Genomic DNA, 12,751 nt, shown 5'->3' with positions numbered 1-12,751 from the left:
TTTTTTCTCCATGTAATTGTGTCTGATTCTTGGACACTTCCTGGACAAGTACTTGCAGGGGGTTTTGGCAAGGTTTTTCATAAGTTGTTTGTTATTGCTTCCTTCCCAGGACTGAAAAAATGACTGTTCCAAGGTCACCCTGCTCATAGTGTTTTGCTTTGCTATCTAGTTTGATGCCTTAAAACCACTATTACAACAATGAAGCAATGGAATTACAGTTCAACACATAGGGTATTAGCTAGCAGAAACATGGACTAGATCAGTTTTTCCCAACCTTGGCCATTTGAAGATATTTGGACTTCAACTCCCAGAATTCCCCAGCCAGCATTGCTGGCTGGGGAATTCTGGGAGTTGAAGTCCAAATATCTTCAAGTGGCCAAGGTTGGGAAACACTGGACTAGATGACCTTTGTTTCTTCAAACAGGTTTTATGCTTTTTAAAGAAATAGCTCTTGAAGAAAGCTCTCATTTTAGCTTATTATGATTGCAATATAATGTATTGTACTAAATTATAGCTTATAGTCTTTTGCATTTTTCTGCAGAGCTTTTAAGAAAAACATAGAAACTAGAAATGAAATGTTAAGACACTGCTGATGGGTTTTAAAATATGCTCTTCCAAATTATAACAAGGATATTTCTTCAATCTAATCTTAGAAAAAAAGACTTCAGTTAGTGATAGAGAGTAAAAGCACCCCTTACTTTTTAAAAATTTAGGTACAAATAGAATTAGGAATGTGCAGCTCATTTTGGCTGCAATTATAAAGGAACAGTGATAATAGTTACCCATATAGGTAATTGCAAAAATGAAGCTGGAAAACATTCTCTTTTGCTTTTCAATGACTTTTTTCATATCATTTGAATGTTTATTTATGCAGAATCCTGTTGTAGAATAAACATAATTTCCATCATTTGCCACCAGGATCTTTATTAAACAAATTTATATGGCTGCTGGATTCACACATGACTCACTTATCCTTTGCAATTATTTTCTGATAAAAAGATGACTTGCTCTGATGCTGCAATAGCAAAGATGCTAAAATGAAGTTGAATTGTTTTGGTTTTTGAGGAAGAATATGTAAGATAATTTTTAGATTCTAAGTGATTTATTTCAACTATTTCCTAGTAGGAGAGGAAGCATGCTAGGGGAGTTAAGTCTAGTTTGACTTTTGGTAAAGTATCAATAATGGGGATAGTTTACTGAATTTTTAGCATTGCTATTTTTAACTAAAGTAAATTAGGGGTTGAATTCTGGGAATAAGAATTACTGATGACACACTATTTCGAGGCCATGTATTCATCAGTAATTCAGCCACAGTCTATCTTATCGCTGTTTGGTTTTTTCACCCCAGGGGAAAAAAACGGGTTGAATTTACCCTTACAGGACATGCATTGATAATGATCTTTTCTTTTGATGTTTTACATTTGAACCTTAACCTGTTTAACCCATTTATCTGCAATTACCCCCATCGCTGATATCTCAAAGTAATTATCTTTTTCCAGGAATCGCTCTTTTTTTTTTTTACTTGAGATGGTTTCGTCAACTTCTATCAGGGCATCACACACACTCCACCCCACCCCCACCGCGCTTTGTTTTTGCTTAAGCACTCCGCCACAGGATCACCTGGCTTTTCTCCATTTACCATTGGTTGCATCGGCCAGGGCCAAACTGTCCAATCAGATTTGGGTGCTCGTGTTGGTGTTGCTGGGCGGAAGAAAAACAAACAGAAACCAAGGGAAAGCGAGCACCAGCGGGGGAGATTTAAGGGGAGGGGGGATAGAGGTGTGGCCGTCTGAGCAGCTCCGAGGCATAGCCCCCGCCTATGGTAATTCGACTCCCTCGCTGTCCTCTGGGAACGTGACGTTAAAAGCGGAGGACTCACCTTTTGGGCAGTGCTGTGAGGGAAGGGATGCGGGTTTGTTTTTTTTAGTGTCAAGTCATGAGAAAGTATTTTTTTTAAAAAAAAAATATTTTTAACATTTCGGAACCGTCCCTCTCCCACTTCTCAAACTGGTCAGGGGAAAACTGCTGTGCCGTCTCTCCTGACACATTTGGTGTTTTCTGAGGTGGAGGTTAAAGAGAGATCGCAGCAGGTCTCGTGCGGTTTCCGCTTTCGGTCACCTTCCCCTGCTGTTGGTCCTGTTTCACACTAACGACCATCCTGATGGCCCCGGCATATGGTCAGTGAGCGGCCTCCGACGCTCAATATTCACATGCCGGCCCGGGCCTGGATGAGGCGAGTGCCCGGCCGCCCAAGCCTCGTTCCCCAACGCCGCATCGCCGCCACCCTGAAGGGGCTCCTACCTTCGCCGCACGCTTTATTCTGGGACCGGGAGGACACGCTGCCAAAGGCTCCATCAGGGCTTCGAGTCCTGCCTCGCAAGGGCCAGAGGGCGCGCCTTTTTTGTTGGTGAGGCAGGCGGCAGGCAAGAGAGGGTCGGTACTGCGCATGTGCAAGGAGCAGCTCACTGGGCACAAATTACTGCAGGTGCCAGGAGGCCGGCCGGCCGGCCCCCCCTCATGGCCGGGCCGTCACGCCACTCCCAGTAGTACCACCCTATCGGCGGCCCTGCTTGTGGGCAATACTTAGATCTTGTTTAAAATTAAAATTAATTCCCAAGGGAATTTTGTGGGCATTTTCCCTCTCTCATCTAACACTCATTGGGATAATAGGGGAGGGGTAGGTTGTGGAGAACAACAGGGGGGCTTAACCCCCACTTTAAGAATTATGATTTAGTCAGTAAAAGTCCAAACTTTTAAATGCATGTAGCAAATAGGAGAAGACAAATTATATGTGGTTAATTTGTTTAGTGTAAACACTGTTAGCCATTAGCCTCTGTGGCACAGTGGTTAGAGTGTAATACTGCAAGCTACTTCTTCTGATTGCCGGATGACAGCAGTTTGACAGATCGAATCTCACCAGGCTCAAGGTTGACTCAGCCTTCCATCCTTCCAAGGTCAGTAAAAATGAAGAGCCGGATTGTTGCGTGCTATAGGCTTATTCTCTGTAAACCACTTAGAGAGGGCTGTAAAACACCATGAAACTGTATATAAATCTAAATCTCAAATGCTAAATATTGGTTCTCCCCCCCCCAAGAAAAAATACTGCTCAAAAAAAATAAAGGGAACACAATATAACTCCAAGTAAATCAAACTTCTGTGAAATCCAACTATCCACTTAGGAGGCAGCACTGATTGACAATCAATTTCACATGTTGTGCACATTCAACTTTGTACCGGACAAAGTATTCAATGAGAATATTTCATACATTCAGATTTAGGATGTGTTCCTTGAAAATTCCCTTTATCATTTTGAGCAGTGTACATTCATGGAGCTCATTTTCTAGACCAGTGAAATCTAGAAAGGGAGTGAAATTTCTAGGCCAGTGAAATGCTGAAAAGGAAGAATGTGAATGTGCACAGACTCGTCTGTTTGGCAACCCATAAGATGAGCTGCCTAGGGGGCATACAAATGCTGGTAAAAGAAAATATCAAAAGGCGTCAATAAGAGGGGAGGGAGGGAGGAATCCCAGGACACCCAAAACAACAGTATCCAAGCCATATGTCCTTCTCTAAACACTGTAGTAGAAATCACTGTTCATGTCCTGAGAGTTATAATTCATTTCTCTTCCAGCATTTTTTTTCTTAAGCCCTTTCATTTCAATACACAACCCCACAACTTTTACTCCAGTTTGTTGGTTTGTTTTAATCATTTCCCCTCATCCACTGTTCCAACTAAGTTAAGCCAGGCAACTCTACATACATCTTGATGTCATCATACAAAACACTCTTGTTTAAATCACACAAAAGGATATAATTCAATGTTTGTGGCATATCATCACTTGCCTTTTCTATGACCAAGGAAACAACAAATCTGTAAGACGGACTACAATACCAGCGAAGATTTTGGAAAAGATCAATGAACATCTAGAAGCAAACAAAGCAATAACCAAAAGCCAACATGGGTTTATGAAAAACAGATCTTGCCAGACTAATCTTATTGCATTCTTTGACAAAGTGACAAAAATAGTGGACCAGAGGAATGCTGTTGATACAATTTACTTGGACTTCAGTAAGGCATTTGATTAAATAGACCATAACCTACTACTAGATAAAGTAGAAAGATGTGGGTTAGACAGCATCACCACCAGATAGATTCGTAACTGCCTGACCAACCACAATCAACATGTAGTGCTCAATGAAACTGCATCTACATGGAGGGCAGTATGCAGTAGAGTACCCCAAGGCTTTGTTTTAGGCTCAGGACTCTCTAACCAATGACTTCTACAAGGGGGTAGATGGGGAATGCATCAGATTTGCAGATGACACCAAACTAGCAGGAAGATAGTCTTAAGATACAGAAGGATCTTGACAAACTTGAACATTGGACACTATCTAACAAAAGGAAATTCAATTGTGAAAAAAGTAAGGTTCTAAATTTAGGCCAGAAAAACAAAATGCACAGGTATGGTGTATATAGTACCTTACGGAACAGTAATAACAGTGAGAGATATCTTGGATTCCTAAATATGAGCCAGCAGTGTGTTTCTAGTTTGTATAAACAGAGGGATTGAATCATGATCACTGAAGTATTGGTAGCACTTTATAAGGCCTTGGTAAATATTCCACACTTGGAATAATTCTTCCAATTTTGATCACAACAATATATAAAAAGATGTTGAGACTGCAGAAAGAGTGAGAGAAGAGCAACAAAGACGATTAAGGAACTGGAAACTAAAATCTATAAAGAATGGTTGCTGGAACTTGTTATGTCTAGTTTGATGAAAAGAAGGACCAGGGGAGACATGATAGCAGTCTTCCAATATCTCAGGGGTTGCCACAAAGAAGAGGAAGTGTGAGAATGTCCTTGGTTTCCAAGAGAAAATAGGTTGCTTTGACTATAGGTTCCCCTCTATCTTAATTCCCCAATCTCTATCTTTCAGCTCTAGTGTGGCTTCACAAAATATTTTCAGTCAGGTCAGCTTCAGGGTGGACAGTAATATTATTAAAGTATTATGCAAGTATTTTGCAAATCTTTATTGGAATATTAGCAAATATTTTTTTCACGAGCCTCATATTGGATCCACATGGATTCAGCACATGTATTTTATAACTTGCTTGGGATGAAAATTTCAGAATATTATGTCAACCACATCTCACTTTCCATTAAAATTCAGTAATAATATTTTTTCACTAAATTTTGGAATCAAATTGATCTGAAGCAGTACTTTCTGGAATCCTCAGAAAGATGTTGAACCAGAACACTGCAATCTCTGAAGTTTGGAAAAACACAACCTGCATTTTTTTTCAGCATCTTTCAGTGCATATTGGGTGCTCCGGGATGGAGCTCCATTTTCACTACCCAACTGCATTCCCCCACATCCAGGCAGTAGCCCACCCCTGCCCCCAGGCCTTGAGTTTGACCCCCCTGCTCTAGAAAGAGATGTTCTTGAGACAGATATTCAGAATCTGTTACAAACAAGGGCAAAAGCCTTCTCCGAGACCCAAGAAAGGAAATTGAAAAACTTTGGCACTGATTAGTTACTTACTTACTTACTTACTTACTTACTTACTTACTTACTTACTTACTTACTTACTTACTTATTTATTTATTTATTTATTGGATTTGTATGCCACCCCTCTCCGAAAACTCAGGGTGGCTAACAGCAAACATAAAACAGCGTACAATAACAATCCAATACTAAAAACAATTAAAAACCCAAAACCAGACATACCATGCATAAAATTGTAAAGGCCTGGGGGGAAAGAGAATCTCAATTCCCCCATGCCTGGCAGCAGAGGTGGGTTTTAAGTAGATTACGAAAGGCAAGGAGGGTGGGGGCAATTCTAATCTCTGGGGGGAGTTGGTTCCAGAGGGCCGGGGCCACCACAGAGAAGGCTCTTCCCCTGGGTCCCGCCAAGCGGCATTGTTTAGTTGACGGGACCCGGAGAAGACCCACTCTGTGGGACCTAACTGGTCGCTGGGATTATTGCAGCAGAAGGCGGTCCCTGAGATAATCTGGTCCGGTGCCATGAAGGGCTTTATAGGTTATAACCAACACTTTGAATTGTGACTGGAAACTGATCGGCAACCAATGCAGATTATCCTGAATCACTGAGGGATGAAAAAGAAGACTAGAACTAAACTTTGTAGAGACAGGCTATAAGAATAGAATCTTGCAGACCTGTTTCTTGGCCTGGAGAACCTTAATGACTAAGAATGGCAGCCCCCTCAATACCTTCTAATTTTGTTTCCTCCAAATAGAACAGAATTGAGTACAGTGGTACCTCTACTTATGAACTTAATTTGTTCCGTTCTTAAGTAGAAAAATGTGTAAGAAGAAGCAATTTTTCCCATAGGAATCAGTATAAAAGCAAATAATGTGTGCAATTGAGAAACCACAGGGAGGGTGGAGGCCCTGTTTCCTCTCAGGAGATTCCTAGAGAGACCCCACAGGGCCGGAAAAGGCAGGGAGAAGTCTCCGTGGGGCCTCCTCTCTGCCTTTTCGGGCCGTTTCCTCCCAGGAGATTCCTAAAGAGGCCCCACAGAGGCTTCTCCCCACCCTTTCCAGTTACTGTTTCAGAGGCTCAGGTTTGTAACTGGAAAATGGTTCTTGAGAAGAGGCAAAAAATTCTTGAACACCCAGTTCTTTGTCTAGAAAGGTTCGTAAGTTGAGGTGTTTGTAGGTAGAGGTACCACTGTATTTTGAATGTTTTCATTTCTTCAGCTGTATAGAAAACTATTTCATTTTTGGGGGGGGGGGGGTTGTTGGTACTCTCTGAACTTGATGGCTTTCTAGCAGGTGTTTCATTACCCAAACTAGTTAATATCATTAGTGCTACTAATTAGATATTACCTCGTTTTAGTCAAGAGACTTCTGCAAGCTCAATGACTTTGCAGAAGTTTCATTACCAAAATGGACTCTGCATTTCAACCCCAAGCTGCAAATATTCTCCTTTATTGATATTGTTGCTTCTTTCATGCACTCAATGGGCTCTCCTGTTTGACATCCCCAGGGAAGAAATAAAAAAACAGAAAATCTGATTTCCCCTTTTCTTGCTACTTTTCCTTCTGGGATGGTACCCATTAAGGGTAATTTAAACAGGAAATTTAAACAAGAAATGTAATTGCCCTATAAGGGTAATTTAAAGAGGAACGCTAATTGACAATTAAGAGTAATTTAAACAGAAATACAAAATGAGTTTTGGATACTAAGAATGATAGCGGAGTTCTGCCAAACCCTAATGATTCAGAGTTTAGTGGCTTTATAAGGAACGCCTTGAAGAATTGATATCTCACTCTTCTTGAGCCAACGCCATCTGTAGTATTTACACTTTGCTGGAGACCTGGGAGAAGAGAAGACTTCTTTTGATGCCAGATCAGCGATTAGAATGAAGACATCCTGAAAGAGGACAACTCAGTGGAATTTGATATCAAAAGGTAGGCACTCTATGCATACATCCCATACCTGGAATTTATCTCTTGTGAGTGATTGATTATGTGCGATCAAGTCATTGTCAGTTTTTAGTGAGAACACAGATGTTCAACCAATCAACTGGAATAGAGCTGGAAGGGACGTTAGATGTTTTCCCTGCTCAACCTCAGCTCAAACATGAGATCCTATACAATTGGAGACAAGTGGCTGTCCAATTGCTTCTTTAAAGACTCCAGTGATGAAGCTACCATTCTTTTTGTAGGCAAGTCATTCCAGTGGTAAATTGTTCTTGCTGTTAGGAAGTTTCTCTTGAATTCCAGGTTGCCTTTCTCCTTAATTAGTTTCCATCTGCTGTTTGTCTTGCCTTCTGATCCTTTGGAAAATAAATTGACCTGCTCTTCTTTTTGGCAACCTCTCAAAGCAAGGAATATTGCTATCATGTCACTCCAATCCTTCTGTGTTCTAGATTAGCTATATCCAGATCCTGCAAAATTGGATGGGGGGAAATTATTATTATTATTATTTATTAGATTTGTATGCCGCCCCTCTCCGTAGACTCGGGGCGGCTCACAACAATAACAAAGCCAATGTAAGAACAAATCTAATAATTTAAAAAACACTAAAAACCCCATTATTAAAAGCAAACATACACACAAACATACCATGTATAAACTGTATAGGCCCGGGGGAGATGTCTCAGTTCCCCCATGCCTGATGGTAGAGATGGGTCTGCTGGCCGAAACCAGCCAGGAGGGACATGGATCCAGTAAGCAGGTGGCAGAACTCACAGCTCCAATGGTCTTGTCCACTTCATCAGGTGTCACCAGATCAAACTCTTCCCAGACAGGTGGACAAGTACGAGCCCCAGTCACCTCGACTGACTCATTGTCAGTCGACTCTATCCAATTGGAGTTGAGGTCCGCCCGGATCCAAGCGATTTTATCAGCGAAAAACGTGTTAAAATCCTCGGCACTACTCTGGAAGGGCTCCCCAACTCCCCCCTGGTTAAGAAGGGAGCGGGTCAACCTAAACAGAGCGGCCAGGTGGGATTCCACTGATGCAATCAAGGCGGCAGGATATGCGCACATCTTGCCGCCTTGAGCACCACTTTGTAAGTCTTAATATGAGCTCTTACAAGTGTTCGATCGGATTCGGAGTTACTCTTCCTCCATCGCTTCTCTAGACGTCTCTTCTGGCGTTTCAATTCCCGCAGCTCCTCGTTGAACCTTGGAGCTCTACGGGATCTAGTGCCGCGGAGAGGTCGCAATGGCCCAATCTGGTCAAGAGCCTCTGCTGCAGCCTTGTTCCAGGCCTCAGCAAGAGACTCCGCCAAACTGTGTACGAGTGCATCTAGAATAACCCCAAGCACCCTCTGAAAGCCCTCTGGGTCCATCAGGTGCCTGGGGCAGAACTGTCTAATTGGTTCCACCTCCCTGCGGGGAAGGATTGAAGACAGGAAGTCAAGCCGTAATAGAAAATGGTCTGACCATGACAAAGGCAACACTTCTAAGCCCCTTAGTCTCAGACCATTACTCAGAGAGGAATACCATGTCGGGTGCGTGCCCCCCCTCATGAGTCGGACCCTGTACTACTTGAGTCAGGTCCATGGCTGCCATGGCGGCCATGAACTCCTGTGCTAACCCAGAGGTTTCACCGAGTGATGGCAGGTTACTATCCCCCAAGACTATAAGTCTGGGGAATCCTACCACCAGCCCAGCTACCTCCTCGAGCAGCACAGGCAGGGCTGTTGATACACAGCTGGGAGGCTTGGCTCACATCTTTCCACCTCCTCCTCCCCTCGGCGTCTAGGAGCGGCGTCTAGGAGCGGCGCCATTTTCCGCGCCTCAGCTGATCCCCAGCTCATCCTCCTGGGTGGTCTCTTGGCGCTGCTGTCCCGGCACCCACAGAAACGACAGCATTCACCGTCTGGACCCCAAAACGGAGGGCTCAGCAACAAAGACCACAAAAACAATAACTGGCCTAGAATGGGTCATCGTCTGGCGTTTTCCTCCATAACTCTCAGAAGAGCGGCAGCTCCACCAGATTATTGAACTCCAAATGGATCTAAAAATTACATTGAAGTTATCATTAAGGTGTTGCATTAAGAGGCATAAGAAAGGCGGAAAATTGCCTTCATAGAGGAGCTGACATACCACCATGGAGAATACAGGAAACCACAGATGAATCAGCCTAACATCAACACTTGGGAAGATACTGGAAATGATAATCAAAAAAAAAAAATCTGGTTGCTCTTTTCTGCACTTTTTCCAAAGTCTCAACATATTTTTTGTAATGTGGTGACGGAAACTGAATGCAGGATTCTAGGTGTGACCTTACTAAGGTTTTATAAAGTGGTACTAATACTTTACATGATTTTGATTCTATGCCTCTGTTTATATAACCAAGGATTGTTTTAGCTTTTTTGGCTGCCGCCACCCATTGCTGTCTTATATTTAAGTGATCATCCATTAGCACTCCAATATCCTTCTCACATTTATTGTTTTTGAGCCACTTTTCACCTAACATGTATTTGTACCTTTGGTTTTTCCTGTCTAAGTGTAAAGCCTTGCTTTTCTCCACATAAATGTCACTTTGTTGGATAGGGTCCATTCTTCATGTCTCTCAAGATAGAAACATAGAAACATAGAAGACTGACGGCAGAAAAAGACCTCATGGTCCATCTAGTCTGCCCTAATACTATTTCCTGTATTTTATCTTAGGATGGATATATGTTTATCCCAGGCATGTTTAAATTCAGTTACTGTGGATTTACCAACCACGTCTGCTGGAAGTTTGTTCCAAGGATCTACTACTCTTTCAGTAAAATAATATTTTCTCATGTTGCCTTTGATCTTTCCCCCAACTAACTTCAGATTGTGTCCCCTTGTTCTTGTGTTCACTTTCCTATTAAAAACACTTCCCTCCTGAACCCTATTTAACCCTTTAACACATTTAAATGTTTCGATCATGTCCCCCCTTTTCCTTCTGTCTTCCAGACTATACAGATTGAGTTCATTTAGTCTTGCCTGATACGTTTTATACTTAAGACCTTCCACCATTCTTGTAGCCTGTCTTTGGACCCGTTCAATTTTGTCAATATCTTTTCGTAGGTGAGGTCTCCAGAACTGAACACAGTACTCCAAATGTGGTCTCACCAGCGCTCTGTATAAGGGGATCACAATCTCCCTCTTCCTGCTTGTTATACCTCTAGCTATGCAGCCAAGCATTCTACTTGCTTTTCCTACCGCCTGACCACACTGCTCACCCATTTTGAGACTGTCAGAAATCACTACCCCTAAATCCTTCTCTTCTGAAGTTTTTGCTAACACAGAACTGCCAATGCAATACTCAGATTGAGGATTCCTTTTCCCCAAGTGCATTATTTTACATTTGGAAACATTAAACTGCAGTTTCCATTGCTTTGACCATTTATCTAGTAAAGCTAAATCATTTACCATATTACAGACCCCTCCAGGAATATCAACCCTATTGCACACTTTAGAGTCATCGGCAAATAGGCAAACCTTCCCTACCAGACCTTCCCCTATGTCACTCACAAACATATTAAAAAGAATAGGACCCAGAACAGACCCTTGTGGCACACCACTTATAACCTGTCTCTGCTCAGAATACTCACCATTGACAATAACTCTCTGATGTCTATGCTTCAGCCAGCTTGAAATCCACTGAACTATCCAGGGATTAAGTGCAATCTTCACTAATTTATCCATCAGCTCTTTATGTGGAACCGTATCAAAGGCTTTGCTGAAGTCCAGATAGGCAATATCCACGGCACCACCTTGATCCAACACCTTTGTGACATAGTCAAAGAAATCAATGAGATTAGTCTGACATGATTTGCCTTCAGTAAAGCCATGCTGATTTGGGTCCAATAAGTTATTGTTTTTTAGGTGCTGATTTATCCTCTTTTTGAGTAGAGTCTCCATCATTTTAACTACAACCGATGTCAAGCTAACTGGCCTGTAGTTACCAGCTTCTTCTCTACTGCCCTTCTTGTGGATAGGCACAACACTGGCCATTCTCCAATCCTCAGGAACATCTCCTGTTAACAGGGATTGGTTAAACAAATCAGTCAGGGGGGTAGCAATGACAGATCTGAGTTCTTTAAGAACTCTGGGGTGGATGCCATCTGGACCCATTGCCTTATTTATCTTTAATCGTTCAAGTTCTTCTAAGACATCGGCTTCTAAGATCACTGGAGCTGAATCCGTACAGCTGGAAGCAATGCTATATCCCCCTATAGTATTATTTTGTAAGGTGTCTTTTGAGAAAACTGAACAGAAGTAGCTATTGAAATGGTCAGCGATCTCCTTATTCCCATCAATGCATGTATTATTCCCGGTACTAAGCTTTGTGATGCTGCAGTTTTTCTTCTTCCTATCACTAATATATCTGAAGAAGGTTTTATCCCCCTTCTTTACAGATTTTGCAATTTCTTCCTCTTTTGAGGCTTTAGCAGCATATATTATCTGTTTCGCCTCCTTCTGTCTCATTTTATACACCTCTCTATCAGCTATACTTCCAGACTCTTTATACCTCCTATAGGCAGCCTTTTTTTCATTGACTATAGCCCTTACATCATTGCTAAACCATAGCGGTTTCTTCTTCCTTTTACCTTTAGTTATTTGCTTTACATAAAGTCTTGTGGCTTTTAAGATGGCCTTTTTTAATACAGTCCACTGGGTGCTCGCTCCTGCCATTTTATCCCTCCCCTTTAATTCATTATTTAAATATTCCCCCATTGCATTAAAATTTGTTTTTCTGAAATCTAATACTTTGGTTGCAGTGTAGGATTGCTCACAATCAGTTTTTACATCAAACCACAAGCATAGATGGTCACTGCAACCTAAATTTTCTCCCACCTTGACCTCTGAAACCCAATTCCCATTTGTAAAAACTAAATCTAGAATATTCTCCCCTCTAGTTGGTGTCTTAACTAGCTGTGCCAGAGCTGCTCCTGTAAAGGCCTCTACTATATTCTTACTTTTGCATGTAAGGGCACTGGGGATATTCCAGTCAACATCAGGCATGTTGAAATCACCCATAACCACAATATCTCCCTTTACTGCCATTTGGGTAATTTCATCCACCATCTTGTTGTCATGTTCCTCAGATTGCCCTGGAGGCCTATAGATCACCCCAATTCTAATGACAGAACCGTCTTTATTTTGCATGCAAATCCAGAGGGTCTCCAGATCTTTACATGTATTTTGAATTAGTATTGTTTTTAGACTTTCTTTAATGGCATATACCAGGAGTAGCAGATATGAAATTAACAAGTATTCATGATTATATTT

Source organism: Erythrolamprus reginae, chromosome 3 (assembly GCF_031021105.1).
Source record: "Erythrolamprus reginae isolate rEryReg1 chromosome 3, rEryReg1.hap1, whole genome shotgun sequence".
NCBI lineage: Eukaryota > Metazoa > Chordata > Lepidosauria > Squamata > Dipsadidae > Erythrolamprus > Erythrolamprus reginae.
This window is presented reverse-complemented; position numbering follows the sequence as displayed.